The sequence below is a fragment of the Papaver somniferum genome, unplaced genomic scaffold (genome assembly GCF_003573695.1).
Source record: "Papaver somniferum cultivar HN1 unplaced genomic scaffold, ASM357369v1 unplaced-scaffold_10, whole genome shotgun sequence".
Lineage (NCBI taxonomy): Eukaryota > Viridiplantae > Streptophyta > Magnoliopsida > Ranunculales > Papaveraceae > Papaver > Papaver somniferum.
Genome location: NW_020618825.1, coordinates 577,264 through 593,567, shown reverse-complemented (window position 1 = coordinate 593,567; position 16,304 = coordinate 577,264). Strand labels below are relative to the sequence as shown.

The following is a 16,304-nucleotide window of genomic DNA, read 5'->3' as shown; positions in this document are numbered from 1 at the left end:
AGAACTTAACAATCTTGGACATGTATTCTCTGAACTCAGTATTTCATTTTATTTTTTTTGTGTAGTTTTACACCCAATGGAATGAATGTTAAAATTCTCAGTTAAATTTGAAGTTGCATTTGAATTTCAGTTAAATCTGAGTTGCATTTGAATTTCAGTTAAATTTGGATTTCAGTTTGACTTGACTGTAGCTTGACTTAACTAGACTTGACTTGACTGTTTGACTTAAATATTAGTAAGATTAATTCAGATTCAGCCATTCAGACATTTCAGCTGATCTGAATCTGTATTTTTTTTATATTATAATTCAAATCTACGACCAGTGCCTGTGGGTCAGCATTTAGTTACTATAATAAACGGTCTCTGTTCAGAAACCCACGCAATAAGGGTCGTGCAACTAAAAAACGCTTTATAAACGACCCATTCTGAGAAACCTAGAACAGGTCGTTTAACTCGTTTATATGACGTGTCCTGGTGGTCGCGGAATGTCTGATTTCCACTAGTGTATTGTGTATTGCTTTGTAAAGCCTTCGACATTTTGTTAAATGTGTGCTCAACAAATTTGAGTATTGTTTACGCTTTACTCATTTCAATTCTTACTTGGGTATTGCTTGCTTTTACGCATTCCTTTACTGGGTTGTGGCTCACCCGATTTGTTTTGTTTCCACAGAGTATGAGAGCGTCTTAAGGTAGTAAGCTTGTGAAGGCTTGGTGCGTAGAGCTATTGGGGTATAAAGTGAGTACGCTCACTTTGTTTTCGTATATGTACTCATGTATAATCTAATTTGGTTTTGAAAAACGATACCATCATTTCTTGATGTTGTGTTTTGAAGTAAGGTGTGTTGTTGTATTTTGCAAAGGTGTGTTTGGAAACTTGTTGGATTACTGTATAGTTATAGGTAATCCTACTGTCCATCATTTTTGAGTTATGAAGTTGTTGTAAATGAACTAATTTTTTTTAGTACCGTGTAATGAAGTAATAACAATCTAGTATTACTGTAAAGACCCTCAAGCTCTTCAACGTTATTAAACCGGTCAAGAGTCGATCAAGAGACGATTTATCCGCTAATAACTCGACTAGTGTAACATGAACGTTAATTAATAAGAATTAATCTAACAACTATTTAGATACGAAACTATTACCATTGGATAGATCTCGAAAATTTACGCGGAATGGACTACTTGAATGTGTCGTTCGGATATTGGACGAAGAAGAACTCTTCAGATTAGCATGAAGGGCAAAATAGTCTTTTCTCAGAGACCGACCGATCTGGGATTCCCATATCATTTGGGTAAGTGCGTTTATCATTTTTCTTTGGACTTTATCAAAACCAATCGAGCAGATTAGCTCATTCAGTATTCTTCTTTCTCTTTCTTTCTCGTTCTTCTTCTTTCCTCGTCTCTTTTCTTTCTTCCCCTGTTCTTTCTCTTCTGCATGTGATTGAGAAATCAAATGGAGGCGACGTGATCAAAATATGGTGGAGTAGATCATGCAGTAGTCGCAGGTGATGGTGTTGAAGATGAATTATCGTTGGATGAAGAAGAAAGTACGGATTGGAGAGAATTGAAGTTAGGGTTTGAGACTATTTGAGAGGTGAATTGGGTTGCCGTTGGATGAAGAACAATAGGGTTGTATCTGAATTGAAGTTATGGGGTATTTTTGAAAATGAATCAAGAGTTAGGGTTTCTCAGAGATTTGAATTAGGGTTTTTAGATTTGGTTATTGAACTGAAGATCTAGAAGATGAAATGTGGAGCTACTATTAGATGAAGAAGAATGGGTAGGTGTTTAAGTGAGATTTTGAAGTTAATTCGGTGATGCATCAGTGAATCATGGTTTGTTTTCTGTTCTTCCCCAAATTAAGAACTAGGGTTACATAAGAAGTTCAAAGAGGAATTCGATGATGAAATTGATGTTATCAAAGGATGCTTAGGGATGGGTTTATCCTAAATTAAAGCTTGAAGTTGAAGAACAACCAGAATTTGGTAGTTGGAGATTAGTTGAGAACTGTTGGTGATAATGGGATTGATATGGTGAAGGATTGCTTGAGAAGAATCATTTGGAGGTAATTGTTCTTCTGAGTTCATTTAGATTAAGTTATTTAATCTTCTTGTTTGAGTTTAGGAAGTTGATAATTGGTTTACTGTTTGAGTTGATTGTAAGGTTAATTGAGGTGATGATGTAGTGGTGGTGTAATTGTGGAACTCAGTAGGTGAATGAGGTTGTTGTGGTGGTTGTGAGGATGGAGGTTCTGAAATGGTATGTGGAGCTTTGGTGGTTTACCGTGATGAATGGAGTAGTCAGTTTGATAGTGTTATTACTGGTGTTGTGTATTTGTATCAAAGAATTGTGTTAGAAGATATAAATGGGGTTGAATTTCTGGTGATGATGGTGTTGTTCTTCATGGAGAAATAGAATTTGGGTCATGATGGTGGAGTTAAAGTGTTGTATGTTTCCTGGGATGGTCTTACAGTTCATGAGAATGGTATTGATGTTATGAGAGTTGTGGTTAAGCTGAGGTTGTTTGACTAAAGAAGAAACAACAAATAGTTTGGGGTTGTGTTAAGTTGATAGTGGTATTTCATAGAAACTAGAATGACAGTGAAAGCTGAGTATGAGTTGCAATTGGAGCAACATAGGAATTGGTTATGAATCATATACTGGTAAGATGTGTAAGCTGAAGAAGAGTGTAATGCTGTTATGACAGTGATCTCAGTAAAAGCCTGCAATGCAGATCAAGGTAAACTCAGTTTACTGTTGTATTGAGTTGTGAAGTTATTAAGATAAATGTTTGAGTTGTTGTTGTTTTTGTTTAGTGAAAATATTACACCTAGTCTGATAGAATGGAAATCCATTGTTAGATCAATGGTTTGGACCTATTTGTCATCCTAGTCAGTTTAGCTGACTTAGTGTGACTGACAGAGTTAACTCAGTGACTAGACCTGACCAGACTTGACACAGTGAACCTTGACTGAGTTGGTTTCTTTGACCATTGACCCTGTATATTGACCTTTGACAGACGTTGACTGTTAGTTGACATGTGACCTTTAGTTTGACTGTTAGAGACCGTTAGTTGACCCTAGTGGACCAGGCCATGTGTAATGGGCCTGTTTAGAGAACTTGGGCTTAGGACTAGTTATCTTTTATTGATGAGTTAGACCACTTGTAGTCTGAATTAGACTTTGGCTTCTTCTATAAAGTTGTAGATATTCATAGGACTTAGCGAATGGATTATAGAATCAACCTAATGGAATTAGTAAACCTTAGATATGCTAAAGATATAGAATGAAAAGGTGTAACATCGTAAATGGGCTTAGAGCCATTAGATAGACTTGTATGATTCTTGTACGAGACATTTTTGGCTAGATTCTTAGAGTTCTTGTGTGATTAACAGTTAGTCTGTATTAACAACGATCAATTTAAGAGATGAACTAGTGGATCGTGGATCTCGAGGTAGGCGTGGCTTGTCAACAAAATAGGTGGGAATTTATATTTAACTCTATTGTGATTATTGTTGTTTTCCTCTACAAAAGTTTATGTTGAACAAATTCATGCATTGTCTGGTTGTGCTTTCCATGCATTGTTTAACTTTGAATTACGAAAGTTTCTGTTATTTCTTTTAATCTTTCCATTTCTTGGAAAGGAATCACAATGCTTTGTTTGTCTTTATGAATTGTTTGGGAAATAAGAATTTCCAGTTGATTGTTTGGAAATGAGAATTTTCATCTGTGGTATATAGGATACTGCTCCTTCATTTATACTACTCACTTTCGAGCTATGCTTAATAGGTGCGGGACGAGTCACCATATAGCTATCTAGGTACGGGATGAGTCACCATGATTGCATGATCAGCTGCTAGCCTTGGGGGCGCTACAATTACCATGATTTCAAATTAGTGGAGTGTGTGAATGGTAAGATATGTAAGTACAATTCTCGTAGTTCATTTTCGTATTGAGTAGTCATTGTAAATAAATGTCTTTTATCTTGTCTTGTTTGGTAAAAACATATGTCATACTATTGTTTCCACTGTTTTCACCCCACATGGCAGTTCGAGAATTTTGGAATTTCCCGGTTGACTGAACTTCACGGTCAAACGGAAGCGAAAAAAATTCTGGACCGTCACAATCGACCTAGCCGAAAGTGCACCAAAAATTCAATTATGTTGTTTTTTTCCTCATTTTTCTTAGATTAGACACATTGAAATACTAACATTAATTCATAAATGCAAAGTTATAAAAGTTCAACCATCAAAATCCTTAACCAAACAACGAAAATAGTAAAATGTCAAAGGATTAGATAATAAAAAATCGATGAAGTAAAATACTAAAAAGCGAGTAGATAGTCATTCACTTGATTCCTCCTCCGAAGAATCTTGCAAAAACTCATCCAAACCGTCCGCTTTGTCTTGTTCAAAAACTTGTTCTACAACTCTAGCCTTTTTACCTCATTTTCCCTTGCCAGCTTGAGTTGGAGTCTTTTTACCTCCACCACGTCCACCTCGAGCAGCAGTTGTTCCAGCACGACCTCCTTTTTCACCTCGATCACGTCCACCTCGAGCACTTGTTCCAGCATGGCTTCCTTTTTCACCTCGACCTCTTTTTCCTTGCTTTGATTGAGCTTGCTCACGGGAGGGAGTATCCGAGTCGTCGCTAGAAGAAGGAGACCTATCCCTCTTACGTCTCCTTGATCGGTCCTCTTCATAAGCATACAAACCTTCTTTATCCCTCTTACGTCTCCTTGATCGGTCCTCTTCATAAGCATATAAACCTTCTTTCTCAGGGATTATTATGCCTTGGACTCGATTCCAAATTAATCTTTGTTCAGGGATCGTTAACTCCTCATCCGAATTAATCATACGGGTGATGTCCTTGACCACCCAATTAACTCGTTCAACCTAATCTTTCATATCAAATACACTTATTTATAGCTAATCAACAAAACAAAAAAAATTTATAAACATAATTAGCAGTATACGTACCATCATCTTCTCCCATTCATTTTCTTCATTTATCTCTTCCGATGATTTTGAACTCTCTTTCTCCGCCTTCTTCAAATATCTGTGCGCCTCCGGATCCATATTTTCCACATAAGGATGAGGCAACTCTTGATACCATCTTATGTAATTAGCATCCGCTTCAGAAGTCCCATGAGAAACTTGAAGCAGTCTTCTACTCATTTGGTTTGCTTGTTGGGAACGACCATTCCAATCATCGATCGACGGTGTTGTTATATAGTTCAATTTGACATCTCTCTCCTTAAACACGGAGTCGGATACGCTCAGTGGAAAACGAGATTCTAGTGGTACAATTTTCTGGACAATACCAATTTGACGGAGCGTTCTACGAGGATCCAAAATGACGAACCCGGTTGAATGAACAAAGGTCCCATATAGGTCACCACATTGGAAAATACTCTATCACCAACTTCCTCATCTCCATCCTCATCCATTTTCAAGTATGGATCAAAGTCCACATCATCAATTGTCAAAGCATCCAATTTTCTCCTCATTTCGATCATTTCATTTCATTTAGCCTTGTGTTGGGTCCCTCCAAAGGGGTATCTTCCTCCTGTAGGTTTCTCTATAGGCCATTTTGTATCCCTGGTAGGCCTCAAGGATTTAAAATGGTCATAAACCCATGACTACGGAACAAAATATAATCAATTACACATACAAACCAATATATAAAAGTAAATTAAACCAACATTTGTTATATTAACACAGAAAGATACCTGGATAATAGCAACACATCCCGTAATTTGTGTTATGTTCCACCTAGAATCTTTGCAAAGACTGTCCATCATACTAGCAAGGAGGGCGGTGCCCCACGAGTACCTAGATGCCTCGTTTGTTTCCGGATCGAGATTGAGAGTCTTCAACCACTGCAAATAATAAGCATTTACCTTATTTCCTGAGAAATCGGGAAAAAAGACGGTCCCAAGAGCGTGCAACAAGTAATATATAGCCGTTTGTCTAGCTCTTTCTGCGTCCATCACGATCTCTAAATTTTTGGTATTACGGTCAGAATCCTCAAACTTCTCCCTCAGACGAACCAGGTTAATCTTCTTTGACATATGATGAGTGCTAAAAAGTGCATATTTCTATATATTTTTCTTGGCATTTAACTCATCTTTTGTGCATTAATTCTACATTTTATCCCATATTCTGTATTTTCTTTGTTTTCAAGAATAAATATTTTTATTAATTAATTTTGCATTTTTAGGTAATAAATAAAGACTAGATGAGTTGCGGAGCGAAAAGTGCAAAGACACGGAAAAAGCCGAAAGAAACTCTAGCGGAAAAGAAGTGAAAAATGTGGTATGGAAGAATCAAAGATGAAAATGGGCTTAAAAAGGAAGAAATTGTTCTTAAAGAAGAAGTGGGCTCAAGATTACCTAAGCCCAAAACCTATTTCCTTAACCCAAACCCATTTCCTAAACCCAAATCCAAATCCAAACCCGTTTCTCTCCTTCACCGTCAGATTGAATCCAATCCATCATCCAACAGTCGTTCCATCAAAGTGCATCGAGTTTTGATGTTCCTGTCTAACACTTTAACACCTAACTCCATCTCAGACCGTCAGTTTTGATGTATCTCAGATCCAACGGTCGCTCCACTCCCATTTCCATCTCGCCGTTGGATAATTCTCTCATCTTTTCATCCATCGTCTTTCACCATCTGAGCATCAAAATACGATGGGTACGCTGAATACTCTAGAACCCTAACCTATTTACCCTAAATCAAACATCCCCTAAGAGAAACTCTATCGAGTTCTCTTCCTTCTTCTTCCCCTCTTCTTCACAGCGACCATCACCACCACCATGTCCGCCACCAACTCCGCTCAACCGCCTCCATCACTGTACCCCATCAATCAGCCACCCCCGCCATCACTAAAGGACACCACCATGATACCCTCTAGATCCTTCTCTCTCAACCCTTTTATCTTTTCAAAAACAGTGATCCTAGAAACTAGGTTTGAGAGAAACGGAGTTAGTGAAATCAAACCACCAATTACGGAAGAGGAGAAGCAATAGAAGAATGAATCGAGACCATTGATTGATTTCAGAGATTAGGTAAAGGTCAATTTCAGATTTTTTGTGTAACCATAAATTTTATATTTTGGGGATTTTTGGATATTTGGTTTGCATGTAAAAATTGGGTTCTTGGGTGTTGTTTTGGGCATGCCTGGGCTAGCCAGTGCTTCACCCAAGAGGACTGGAATAGCCAGTTCCTCAAGGGTTAGTTCTTAGTTTTAATTATTTTGTAAATTTCAATTGTATTTGTCCCATCCATGCTCTGATCTTGTTGTGCTTGAACTGTCTAGGATTGAATATCCTTTTAGGTTGTTAAAACACTAAGCAAGCTTCTCTGCGGGTATTTGCAGTGTGAGAGCCCCAACTACTACTAGGATTAGATTCATCTTAGTGTTCTTAGTAATCTTTCTAGACCAACCCTTAGATGAACAGCCGGCTTTGAACCGCAACTGTCATCTAGTTATTCAGAGAGCCTAGAAGCTGACTGATAACTAACAAGGGACAAGAACATAGTTGGAGGACTTAGCTTAGGAAAAGGGTGGATTCAAGATCCTAGTCCCTTCTATACTTCACTGCCTTTGTTTCTTTATCACTGCTTGTGTTACTGCCTTGGTTTCTTTGCCGCTATCACTCTTTGTCACTCACTGTCACTGTCACCACCTTTGCTTCTTACTCACTGTCATCACTTAGCTTAGCTAGAATAGCCTATAAAACTTCAACTTACACACCCTAGTCCCTGTGGAAATGACCCTGCCTTGCACACTCACTACAACAGACCATGTGCACTTGCAGGTATAACATGTAGGCCTTTCTGTCTCTCCTTATCCTTTGCTCTTGTTTCTTATACATTCCCTGGCCTACCAAAATATTAATTGTTTCACGACGTTCACCCGGTTGTTGAAATCCCCTTTTATCTCTGGGCGGGGATCCATAACTTATCTCAAACTCTTCTTCCGCTTTATCTTTGCTCCATCCAAGACAGTCTTTAGCTAAGACATAAAGATCATCATAAGATAGAGAATTGTTGAAACCCTCATACACGGCCTTTCCTACCAAAGCAAGACTGGTGATTGCCTTTGCATCATCCAGAGTCATAGTCATCTCGCCGAATGGGAGTAGAAAAGTCATGGTTTCGGGCCAAAATCTTTCTATAAAATTACAAACTGTCACAACATCATACGACTTCTGCGGCGCCTCGATTCCAGACCATAACCTCGAAGCTTTTACCAAAGCTACCACATCTAGATGCTCTGGATGCTCACCCTCCAACGACCAAAACTTTGGTTGTTGGTGTTTTAGTTTAGGAACCGCTTTATTGGGAAACTACAGATTATATAAAATTGTGGTTATTACAATTAAATATCCATAATAAAATGAAAATAATATATATTAAGTTTGATTTATTACCTTTGCGGCACAGACCCTAGCAGCCCATGATGACCGGTAACCAAACAAGACAGATCTATCTTTTGGCTCACCCCAAGGTCTCCAATTCTTCTTGGGAGGTAAAAACACCATAGCATCAATGATATCTCTTGCACTATTCTTTGGTGGATACTTCTTCTTTCCATCCTTCTTGTCCTCCTCAACCACTGATTTACCTTTATCAAGAGCAGGACCACTAGAAATGCCAACTTCAGTAACAACTCCACCTTCATTTCTTCCAGTAACAACTCCACCTTCATTTCCTCCAGCAACTTCACCTTCATTTTCTCCAGTAACAGCAATACCTTCATTTCCTCCAGCAACTCCACCTTCATTTCCTCCACTAACAACAAGTACACCTTCACTTACTCCACCAACTCCAAGTTCACTTGTATTCCTTGCGATTGCACCCAATGGTTTTCCCTGACGAGGTTGCGAAGTGGGCTCTCTAGAAGGTGTTACTTCTATTGATCTTTTCTTTCTCTTTTCTTTTCTGTTCAAAGACAAACCAGATCAAAATACAAAAGAAGATAAGTTACAACGGCTGGTAAATATGCATAGTTCCAAACGAAAACGAAATTACGGATGGGATAATTATCAACCGACCAAGACGTAAATAGAAAACGTCTAGGAAAAATGGAAAGTCCCAGCCGCAACAAAAACAACAGATGGGATTTTGATTTATCGACCAAGACGTAAAACCAATAACAGCTGGGAAAGTTTTTTTTCGCGTTGCTTACTCATATTACGGATAAGAAAACCTAACTGTAGTACCAAATCGGATATGAAACTAACTTATACGGTTGGGAAAATCAATTACGGACAAAAAAACCAAGACGTAACTACTACCGCTGAAACAGAATTCGAACACAGGGAGATATACGGCTAGGAAAGTCCCAGCCGTAAATAACTTGTTGCGGGTGGGATTTATCGATCTCCTACGCATCGACTACTTTACGGTTGGGAGTTCTAAAACATCCCAACCGTAAATAACTATTTTTTTATTAGATTAATCAATTAATAGAAGAGTAAAAATGTCATAAGTGAAAATGATTGAGGATATTTTTGAACTTTTACGTAAATATGATCTTCCCATACACCACTTAGTCTCCACATAGTCTTTCGAGCCCCAAAATCCAACCCCCTTTAAGCCCAATAACAGAGTTCTTGAATATTAAGCCACATTGATCTTTCAAGCAATCAAATGTAAAAATTACAAGAAAAATTATAGAGCAGCTTATTACACGTGGGATGATATCCTTTACTTTTAACATTTTCAATTTTGAACAGAATTTTCTTTTGGCATTAAACTGAATATATATATATATATATGTTTGTGTAAAATGAATGGTTTGGTTCAGCCTTCCCAGAGTTCCGGCACTATTCAGTTTTTGCACTATCTGAAAGATCCCTATTAAACCTAAGTCAATCACAATCACTGCTTATGTTTGAAGTATGTGGGTTTCCAATTCAACACCAATTGACAATGAGTGGAGTGGCTCCACACCTTATATATTAAGATCTAGGCTAAGGAGTTAACAATGTGGGACTATCTTATAGTTTTTCCAACATGCTCCCCCTCCACGTATAGGGCGGAGTAAACCACTACAACGTGGATCTCTATACGGGTGGACGGGAAACCCTTTGGGTCTACTTCTCATTCCACTCTCATACGGGTCTAGCTCTGATACCATGTTAAAAGTGTGCGGGCTTCCAACTCAAAACTAATTGGCTATGAGTGGAGTGGCTCTACACCTTATATATTAAGATCTAGGCTAAGGAGTTAGCTATGTAGGACTATCTTATAGTTTCTCCAACATGCTCCCCCTCCACGTGTAGGGCGGAGATAAAGCCACTACAACGTGGACCTCTGTACGGGTGGATGGGAAGCCCTTTGGGTCTTCTTCTCAATCCATCTCTCATACGGGTCTAACTCTGATACCATGTTTGAAATGTGTGGGTTTCCAACTCAAAATCAATTGACAATGAGTGTAGTGACTCCACACCTTATATATTAAAATCTAAGCTAATGAGTTAGACATGGAAACCTTACTACTTCCATCCCATTCTGCAGTCAATTCCTTATCGGTTAAGCAAGTCAAGGATACTACTTTGTCTAGATTAGCAGCGTTTCTATTTTCATTTCTCACTTCTCCTTCCTGCCATATAAAGCTCAATCTCATGTTCAAGTTTTCCAAACAAGTCAGTCTTGAGATGACGTTTGGTGGAACGTTAACACCACCGTTACCTGATACATCTAACCACTTTAAACGAGACAAAACCCCTATTTCTGCAGGTATAAGTTGGATAATCCAGAACGAATATACCATGGATTTTCCGAGTCCGCATATACCAAAATTTAAACACGTTGTTAGTAGTTTCTTCCTTTTCATCTTCGTCGTTTTGTGAAGATTGAACAAAAATGTATCTGATTTTCTGAAGAAGAAAGGAGTAGAAGAACTGTTTTTGTTTCCTCTGCTAGCGTTTTACTTGTTTCTCTGTTAAGTAGAAGAAGAAATTGTAATGATAGTAGGTCTTCTTTTATAGAGAAGTTACACTAGAAGATGAGCAGAAGAAGAAATTTTCTGTTAATCACCAAAGATAACAGAATCTACCTTAAAATGTGGCACTCACTCACTAATCACTAACAGTCTAACTCCCACTCTAAATAACTAGAGCTGTTGTATTTCGTATGAGATGTTAAATGCATTTTTCTTTTAGACTAAAAGGAATATTGGAAAGAGGAGTCAGTGTGATGCTGTGGATGAATGACTTGAGAGTCGAGACAAGATGAGACTGTCTACAGCTATCATTTTCAGTAAACCTTTTTAAGGAAATGGTAAATAGCCCAAGGCCCCCAATACAACTTCCAAGTAAAAAAACAAAAAACAAAACCATGTAATTTTATTGGAGGAGAAATTGATTAATTGATTGAAGGAGAGCAGTATCAACAATCTTAAAAAATACCTCAAGGAGGGGCTATTGCCCCCAACACAACCTCCAAGATATAAAACAAAATTATGTAAATATTTGAAGGCTATTATTGAGGCATCACATTCCTTTAGAGGGGCGTCATCTAATAAGACAAAAACGGGTCATCCATAAGTAATATCAAAAACCCCTTATCTCAAAAAATTTTGTAATGACCAAACAATCCTTGTTTAGCTAATTTTAATTTAGTTTAATTATTATCTAATCTAATTAGATTAAGAAGATGAATTTTGTTATATACTTGTGAATTCTGGGACAAAATTTTTGTGGGAAGAAAAACTAGAAAAAGAAAACTTTTGGAGATTTTTTTTCAAAACCTAGACTTTTTGATTCACTCAACCAAAATGGATGAAACAAGTTGCCAATTCGAGGTGGGTGAATCTTTGTATGATAGAGAGAACAAGTTTTACATTCCTCATGTTGGAGACCAAGAGATTGATGATTTGTTAGATGGTAGAGAGGGTTTAACACAAAGTGATGATGAATCTCCACCAATTGAAGAAATAAATCAATAAAGTGAAGAAGCAATGGTTGAAAATCAACATGTACACCTCTAAACTATCTCCCATGGGTTCAATTTCGCTTAAAACTAGCTTAAGTACGATAAAAAGTTTGATATTTTTAGACTTTCATGGAAAATTACGGTTGGGTTGGGCTTCGTTCCAACCGTAATTAAGTTTTACGTCTGGGTTTGGAAGAGGGTTGTGCTTTGTTGCCAACCGTAAGTTTTTACGCCTAGCTTTAGAAGAATTCCAAAAGTAACTGGTTTCCGATAGGACAAACCTTGAGAGTTACGTCTAGGTTCGACATATAGAAAACCTGGATGTTCCAAATTACGTCTAGGTTGGACATATACAAAACCTGGACGTTTCAGATTACGTCTAGGTTAGACATATAAAAAACCTGGAAGTTCCACATTACGTCTGGAAAATATGGTGCAAGATTTAGACGTAAACCCAAAGTTAAAATTTCCTCAAAACATCCAGGAAGAATTATGCCTAGGTTTCAAACAAAACGTAAAATTCAAATTACGTCTAGGTTGATGAAAGGAAAATTCAGTAAATAAACCTAGACGTAAAATTGGAATTACGTTTGGAAATCAACTAAATCTAGACGTAATACGACATGCAATTCAAAGTTTACGGTTTGAATTCCTCTAAACCCAGGCGTAAGTTCTTCAAACACTAGACTTACGCTTGGCGAACCTAGGCAGGAGTCAAAAGTTTGAAAGTGTGAAGATTAGATTACGTTTTTATTCTGTTTTTGTTTTAATTTTAATTGAAGGGTAGTTTGGACAAATTGCTATTGAATCAAAAATATCCCTTAACCAGAGTTTTGGTTACCAGGTATTCAAGTGAAGCCCTTCTAAAAAAGTGTGACGCCCCAATAATAGCCTTCAAATATTTAGTGGAGGAGAAATTGACTAAATTGATTGCAGGCAGGAGAGCAGAGTATCATCGTTTCATAATCATATTCCTGACAGGTGGAGCTACCAGGAATATGATTATGTAGAAGTATATTTGATCATCTACGTCACTTCAACTGAAAAGAATTGCTAGAATAGCAATGAAAAAAACTTTATGAGTAACAACATCAATCATGAAATCAAAAGAAAATAAAAACATTGATTGATGTGAAAAACAAAATTTGAGTTTTGAAGCGGAAGCAACTTGAGCGGATCTCCCCGCTCTGATACCATAATAAATTATGAGTATCGAAGGATCATAGATCAAAGAGAATGAGACAGAGATTTTAACGTGGTTCGGTCAACTCGACCTACATCCACAAGAAAACCCACAAGGTGAATAATATTGATCTCCAGACTGATTATGCTGGGATGATTTACATTTAAAATGACACTCTTTATTTATAGAGTGAATATGTAAATAATTAATTAATCAAGATATTATCTTATTCTTCAGAATATATCTTAATTAATTATAACATATTCTAATTAACTAGAATATAGAAAATATAGGAAATTAATTAGATACTTTCCTATATAGAAAATAAGGTAAATTACACAAGATCTTCTATTCATGTAAACTTAGCTCAATCTCTGTCAATCTTCTGTACTGCTTGATCTCCGTCGATCTTCTAGTAGCTTGAGTCTCGACTACTTCATTTTGATCTTTAACGTATGACTTGAGTCTTGGTCACTTTATCTTGATCGTTGACTTCATCTTGAGCTTGACCACCTCGAGATATTCTAACATCCACCACCACCACTGAAGCTTCTACCACCTTTAGGTTATATTTTTAATGTCTACATGTCAAGGCAACATGAAATTGACTCACTAGCTAGCCTCAGTTTTTATTGAATTTTCCTCTCTGTTTTTCCTGGCTCCATCCGTCCTTTCCTGCTATGCCTTGAAATCACTGACATAGATGAGAAACAAAAAGATAAAGTAGCTGGTACATATGAAACGACAAGTAATTAGTCATTAGTGTTGCCTCACTAGCTAGTCATGCACCTACGTACCTAACTAGTCAGCGGTGTAAGATTGACAATCAACAGTTTTAAGATTCACCGGGAAATAGTAAACAAAATCGAAAATGATATATATCCCCCGTTCCTTTTCCCCCGCCTACATGTCATGCAGGTATTGGTTAATTCAATAATAATATAATCCATGTTAATCTCAATTCAAGATATCAATGGCTAAGATCATTGCCACTTAATGGTGGAAATAGGTGGGGAAGTGTAGTAGCTTCGAAAATGAAACAAAATATATGCACCATCTTGAAAATCTTCTACACCATTCTCAAAGCCTCGTGACAAAACAATACATTTAATAATGTACAAAGGAGAAAAAATAACTAAATAACTTTTTACAGGTCTGTAATTGTTCTATAATAGGATTTCATATTTATGCTCGTAACACTTAAAAAATCGTAGGTTATGCAATCAACCAATGAAGTTGTTCCTTTACTGTTTTGATCGATACACTAGTATTAATAGGAATAGGAATCGAAGAAGACGAAGATAAAGATTGGATTTTTCGAAATATCAATATCTAGCGAATATCAGACAATCTACGGCGAACAAATGAAGACTCGTACCGAAGCAAATCATTAGTTGTCCCTGCGTTACTACGTAAGAGCTGATTAGAATTAACAATAAACACTAATTGGTTCGCCAAATCCCGGTTCTCAGTTTCTATCCGGTTCAATTGGTTCCTTAAATTTTGCAAGTGTCTTTCTTTCTCATTCTAGACCGTCTGGCTTATTCCCGGTTGGACATCATTGTTCTCTTTTTACGTTCATCAACTGCTAGGAGAATTCCGGGTATTCCCATGGTGTAAAACCACTCGCGAATCGAGAGATGAGATCCCGTTGCATGGGGAAATGGTAAAATACCTCGAGGACAACTTCCAAGCAGACAAAAGAACTAGGTAAATTTAGTGGGAGGAGGAATTGACTAATTAATTGTAGGAGAGTAGAGTATCTCATCTGTTCATTATCATATTTCTTGAAGGCGGACCTGTAGATGTCCAAAGAAAAAAAAAGGTGGGCCTGTCAATCATTAATTACATAATGAGCTTGGGAAACTTAGGTGCAGGCCCAAAAAAATAATATTCTCATTATCAGGTCCACAATTAATTTTAGGTACCGTGATATCCATAATTATTTCCATGACACCCATAATTATATGAAATTATTAAAAATATTTGCATGACGGATTATGCATCCGCATGACGGGTTATGCATCAGGGGTATAATTGGCAACGCAAATTGGATATAACATATCTAAAAATTCGCGCCTTAGAATTTTACAAATTTTATATCGTTGGAAATCTTTTTAGAGAGCTACGCGACGAGTACAAACAAGAATATCAAATTTTTGTTTTTCACGAAAAAAATCGGAGGTGATCATCATTTTAGTCAAATTTTCGAAAACTTGATACATAACCATTATGCAGCCACCAAAAAAGATGCATAACACATTCTGCAGATGCATAACGAATTATGCAACCATTTTCTCCACTACATAACAAATTATGCATTTCGATAACAAAGTTATGCATCTCTAACAAGTTATATAACCATTGTTTTGGTTGATTTTAGTGCGTACATAAAAAAATTGATGCATAATGCAGTACGCATCCATATTTACGGATGCATATCAGGTTATGCATCTATTTTCTCGATCCATAAAAGATTGTGCAACAATTTCTCGATGCATAATGCACTATGCAGTCATATTTTCGGATGCATAACAGGTTATGCATCCATTTTCACGACTGCATAAGATGTTATGCAGATATAATTGTAGGTGCATGACAAGTTATGCAGTCTTTGTTTTTGTTGGTTTTAATTGTAACAAAAAGGTTGTTGCATAACTTGTTATGCAACCGTTTTCTGGACTGCATAACAAATTACGCAACAAATTTTGTAGATGCATACAGGTTATGAAACCATTTTCATAACTACATCACAGATTATTCAACCATTAACATCAACACCAATATGACCAAATACATCCCTAACTTCCCAACCAATAACACCAACACCAACGAAAAACAACAACTAAAATTACAAAGTATTTTTGGAGATTCTCCTAGTCCCACTATCTACAAGTCTATAATCACTAATTTATTCCCAGTTCATACCATGTAATCATGTAGGACATAATTCCAAGAATGTCAATTACAGTGCTCACTTCTCCTGCCTGCCATATAAAGCTCAATCTCATGTTCAAGTTTTCCAAACAAGTCAGTCTTGAGATGACGTTTGGTGGAACGTTAAAACCACCGTTACCTGATACATCTAACCACTTTAAACGAGACAAAACCCCTATTTCTTCAGGTATAAGTTGGATAATCCATAACGAATATACCATGAATTTTCCGAGT

At 37.0% G+C, this 16,304-nt stretch overlaps 1 long non-coding RNA gene across 1 annotated transcript; it reads left to right on the top strand.

Annotated features, from left to right (window-relative positions):
• The first annotated feature begins 1,366 nt into the window (after positions 1-1,366).
• Positions 1,367-4,011, top strand: LOC113326074. The gene is made up of 2 exons (XR_003348274.1): positions 1,367-2,740; positions 3,789-4,011. It is a non-coding gene; the product is annotated as an uncharacterized LOC113326074 (long non-coding RNA).
• The last annotated feature ends 12,293 nt before the right edge of the window (positions 4,012-16,304 follow it).